The sequence below is a fragment of the Vicugna pacos genome, chromosome 1 (genome assembly GCF_048564905.1).
Source record: "Vicugna pacos chromosome 1, VicPac4, whole genome shotgun sequence".
Taxonomy (NCBI): Eukaryota; Metazoa; Chordata; class Mammalia; order Artiodactyla; family Camelidae; genus Vicugna; species Vicugna pacos.
In genome coordinates, this window is record NC_132987.1 from 106,597,061 (window position 1) to 106,603,060 (window position 6,000).

Genomic DNA, 6,000 nt, shown 5'->3' on the forward strand with positions numbered 1-6,000 from the left:
AGTTTTGGCCAATTGGTGGGTAGCTCTGGAACAAATAATGTCCATTAGAGTGCCCAGCATTAGCCAGAAAAAGTTTATTCTTTAGACTGTACTTCTCCCAGCTACTAGATACAGGATGCTCTAGTGTCATCTCAGACAAGGTGACTGAAAGAAGGTGTACCACACCTGAAAGGATATGACAACCAGATGATGGGCACACTTTCTGCAACTGGACAGCAACTCCTTCTTTGAAGAAGGAATTGAGTGACTCAACCTCTGTAATTATACTATAGCATATGAATTATCTATTCAAAATGGACATAGAACTAGATAGCAATTAAGAAAATATTGAAAAGTAATAAGAAATACCAAATACAAGCTGGTGAATCAACATAGAAATACATTTTTAAATTACATTTGTTTTACCTATTTATTTGTTAAGGACTCCAGGCAGCCCTATGTATCCACTGCTCCCGTGTCCCCAGATACAGTGGCTGACTGAACTAGATCATTTTATAGAAAGGATTTGAGCATCCTTGCATTTTGGTATCCATGAGGAGCCCTGGGACCAATTCTCCCAAGAGACTGAGAGAGGAGTGTACTAAGGTGGTAGGGATTTCTTTGTGTTTCTGTGCAGAGCTACAGTCGTCTGATAGCTAACTACTCGGTCTCCACTCACTTCTGTTTTTTTTTTTCCAGACAGTCATTGTTCATTTGTTAATTCTTCTCTTTGTCACACTTAACCCCATTGTGATTAAGCATCCCACAAATTCATGGACAATTTTCATAGTTTCCTTGCCTCAGAATTAAATTATCCCAGATACTAAAATCCATGACACAAGTAATCAAAAGTAAGAGAGTCGAGATCACCGACAAGAAAATAGGCAAATAAAATCTGTGACAGGACTTTAACATTTACAAAGCGCTGGGAAACTATGTATCAGAATTTGCGTAAGTATCTCAATGACTTGTCATTGGCTTTTCTCTGCAGCTTGTATTATTCGTTCACGGCATTATGGCAAAAGGAGATCTTTTAGTCTTTTCTTTAAAACAGCAACAAAAAAATTTGTTACATTGAAACACAAAGGTTCACACAAATATTCACATAAATACATACTAATACACAATCTCACCTAAAATATTGTGCCAACAGGTAGTGGGACTATAGATACAAAGTAATTGTATAGGAAGAATGTAAAGAAAAGTGTATGTTGGGTGCCCAGTGGTCCAAGAGAGAAGAGAAATGGGTAAGGAAGCTGGATAATGGGGATGTATTTACTGAGTACCTGACATTGTATTTGGCACTATGTATAGATCCTTTCTTTTCTTTTTTCCAGCTTTATTGTGGCATCCTTAATGCACCAAAATGTTCATATTTAATGTATACATTTTTATGATTTTGGACATATGTGTACACCCATGATATCATCATGGCAATTAATGTAATAAACACATCCAACACTTCCAAAAGATTTCATATATCCATTCCTTTTTTGTTTATTTTTGAAGAACATTCAGCATGAGCTCTACCTCCCAGCAAGTTTTTAAGTGCACAGCATGGTGGGGTTAACTATAGTTACTATGTCGCTCAAAAGAGCTCTCAAATTCATTCATCTTCTGTAACTGTACCTTTATACCCCTTGAACAACACCCCAGTTCCCTCTGTCCCCAACCCCTGGCAACCACCATCCTATGGGTTCGGCTGTTTTAGACACATCATGTAAGTGGAATCATGCACTACTTGTTCTTCTATGACTGGCTGATTTCACTTAATTTATGTCTTTCAGGGAGAAATGGATAAATTCTAGAAGCAGATAACCAACCAACCAAGAAGGAATCATGAAGAAATACAAAACCTGAACAGCCATGTAAGCGGTAAGCGCATTGAACCAGTAATCAAAAACCTCCCAATAAAGAAAAGCCCAGGACCAAATGGGTCGTTTCATTGGTTCTGCAAACATAAGTTTATTAAGCATTCATTATTATTTGTGTTTACAGATGAGAAAGATGTCTACTAGGGATATCAAATAGCACAGTCAGGGTACCACAAGCACAGATGGCCTGATTCCAGAAACATTCTTCCCACTACCGTATTGATCCTAAAGTCTACAATGGGGTTATATGCTGTCGAACTGACTAAGCTTCAAACGAAAATTTTCAAATTTGAAATGTATTAAAAGATGTATGAATAGCGCCTCATCACTACATTAGTTCAAATTTACCTTCGTACCTTTCTCTGAGAGTCTGTTACTAAGTGTCCCCAAAATTTTATCTGTGACCTTCTTCTATTCGCATTCATTCGCTCTCCATCAGAGGCTTCCTCACCTCGGTGGGGCTGCCGGTCTTTTAAAACATAGCTTCAGATTATTTTAAAATTCTCATCCTGATTGGTTAAAGGTCTGCTATGTCTTACAAATGACTCAATTTGATGTGTCCAAGTTTGTGCTCATAGACACTTCAACCAAACCAAGTTTTTGCCTGTGACTGTTTCTGTTTCTGGTTGCCACATCACCATTCTTCTGCAGAGAAAGATTTGGACCCTCCTCAATCTTGACGTCTTCTCCTCTCTTCCTTCTTTACGAAATTAGTTGGCATTAAAAGAGAAATACATTGAAAGTATAAGTTAAATTTTCCCTTTGTTTCCGTCCCTCAAACATCATCAAACTTAATCCATTATTGTATGTTAACAAGACTATTGAAATAAACCTGTCTTTTTCTAGTCATTCTAGAAAGTCTGCTCCCACAGCACCGTCCAGCACTGACATGATGACTGAGGCCCATGGCCATGGCTCTGCACCCCCAATTCATTCTACTCAACATGGTCTGGTTGGTCTACATGTCTGAGATATAAGTAGGATCTTCCTCTTCAAAGGCAATCTGAGATTCCTTGTTCCCAAGATAATTCCAGATCTTTTATCCTGGCATCAGAGACATTCCTCTGAAATGCATTCTGAAAATTCCTTCTACCCAGAATGCAGTGCTCCCTCATTACCATCAACACTTCTCATTTGTCCACATGCATTTGAAACCTCATCTCTTCCCTTTCTCACCCAGTCAAGAATGATTTGCTTTTATTCTGCTCTAACATTGAACTTTGTTTACTCCTGCCTTAAATATTTATCTAGTGCTTCCTTCGAGAGTGGATGCTGACTTCTACTTTGCTACCTACCAAAGGGCAGGAATGACAGCCTTGAAATGTGATGTATTGAGGAAATTCTTTCAGGTAAGGAGAGTAAGATGGGGTGGGGTGGATATTAAACATGAATGTTATTTCAACTAAAGATTAGATTCCATCAGCTCTTACAAGGAAACACAGGAATACAAATCACATCACAGAGTTCTTCCCACCTATGGCAGGGAAGATGGACTTTGATAACCTCTGTCAGTTCATTGTTGGCCTGAAGCTCCCTCTTCCTCCTGGAGACAGGAGTGTGTAATCTCCTGGATGAGGCAGTTCTTACTGGGATGCAGTCCGCCTCCACAGAAGACGGCAGCTGAGTCATCAGTAGCAGCTAGAGGGCATGTGGATAAACCTCACAAGGTAATCTGGCCAGGGTACCAGCAATGTCAGCTGCAAACATCTTCTCTATCATTCAGATTAGCCTTCTTCTCTCATTGTATTTCAACTTATTTCTTCCATTAAGTTGACTTCACACAGGCACTGCTCCTTCGGGATTTTAATTAATCACAATTTCTAGGGAAACTTACAAGACTAGAGTTAGTGAGACAAAATAAATTCCCTGCTGCAGCACTTAATTTTGAATTTGTAAGTGAGTCTCATCACCCCCTCCTCCCCTACACATTCTAGATTCCCTTCCTCTTGGCTAGTACTTCTCTGATCTTCTGGCATGAAGGACCCAAGGTGCTCCAGCGGTAGTCATAGATTTAGGCCTAATGGAAATCTCACTGTGCCCCCTGGTGGAAAAGTCTCCTTCTGACAGCCAGGGCCTTAGATCTACGGAGCCTAAATTCACTGGAATAAGAAGCACAAATACTACATAATACTATATACAGGTGAATCACTGAGAGTCACGATGAATCAAAGGGTTCGACCTCTATCCCTTGATTTCCAGAGCTGTGTACTCTGCCTCTTGGAGAAAGTGCATGATGGAATGATCACTGTTAAGGCACTGTCTTCAAGTAAGCAGCACAGAAGTGCCTTCAACATGCCATTCCACTTTTCTATAAGGCTGAAAGTTTGTAGATAAACTCAAGAATGACAGCTCTGTCCCTCCAGTGGCTTGGACCAGACGCAATCATCTTTGAGTCCTGAATTTTTTTACACACTCCACATGTTCCATCATCACATCCTGCTGATTTTTTAATCAAAATGCATTCAAAGTCTGATTACTTCTCACTGGCTCCGTTGCTAACACCATAATCCAAACCACAATGATCTCTCACTTCTGGGCCATCAGATTGGATCCTCTATATTGTACCTTTGTCCTACTACAAAATTACACACCTGATAACAGGTTTGATCTTTTCTAAAATATGTCAGTCCATGTTAATCTTCTGCTCAAAACCTGCCAGTGGCTTGCTTTCTTGCTCAGAATAAAATTCAGAATTTCTTATGAAAATCTACAAGGCATGCTTTGTAACCAAACAACACGCACTGCAATCAAAGGTCTACATCATATTATTTGGGTTAAAGAGACAAGCGAATAGAATTATTTGTGCCTCAGTGTAGTTTTGAGAGAAGCATGAGTTTGTGTTTGGTGATATAGTTATAGCAGTGCCCGGTCTGAAAATAACACCACAGGAAGATTAGCTAAGGTGTTTGCTCTTTCTGTTCTTATTAAAGCTGGTGTGTTTCTTGTCTTTTTCAAAAAACTTATTATTTAAACACAAATGCTTTTCATGTCGTATAATTTTCAAAGACATGATATTTAATAGCTATGTAGTATTTTACCCTATATCATGCCATTTTTATTTCTTTCATCTATTCATTCAGTTATCTGCTCCAGTCTAGGTATTACAGCAGCTGCTTGGAGCACTTTGATGAAAATAAGTTTATCTGCGGCAGAAAGCAGTAACACAAAACAAGGAATGTGTGCATAAAATATATGATTGGATATGTCCCTTCTCTCTGACAATCTCACCAAAGGATATACTTTTTACCCCTGAATTAATGCTTAAATACTTATTGCTGTAGTAAAAATATTCTAATGAGAGACTTCTGTAAATATGGGGAACACTAAGAAGAAAGTCTTATTCATTCTTTTCTTTCATGGAGTCTGCTGATCTTAAGGGAAAAATAGGATCCAAGTAGAGGTTAAATTTTAGTTCCTCCTATACAACTTTTACATGTGTCCAGGGTGCCATGTGCCAGAGAAATCCTGCTGCCCAATCATTTCCAAGCTACCAGTAATCATGATTAAAGAGTAAATTGCATGAACCTCACATGACTTCAGAGACTAATATATATGAAGGGTATCTATATCATATATTCCACTGATCAGCTCCTGACAGAAAAGCTTTCCAGAATGAAACATTCAGTAAATCATAGCAAAATGCATGCATATTTATTTTTAACATCTTAAAATACATTGTCCTTTTAAATAATTTTATTTCTTTTAATGACTGCCTAGTTTTTCTAAGATCAGAGTAAAATTAATTGAATTCTCTCTTCATCACCATCTTCCCATCCATGCCAACAGTTTACTTCTTTGTTGATTGGTCACTGAAAGATGCTCCCCATGTTAAGTGCTTGACTCCAGGCAAGTAGTTGCAGACGTGATAATTTTAAAACATCCTAATATTCAAAATATGTAAAATAAGATGTTCTTTGTTGATCTTACTATCTAAAAATTTCATTACTACTCACCCCTCCCTTAAATTAAGAAGATGAGGGGAAAAGCTCTTCTATCTTTGCATAGGCATTAAGTTATATTAATTTTCAGTACAATATTTTCTTTAAAATAATTATATATGTTTACATATGTAAATTATTTATTCATTTGAAAACTAGGAAATGGAGCTGAAAAGAAGATATATTCTGTACATCTTTTCACTTAAGGT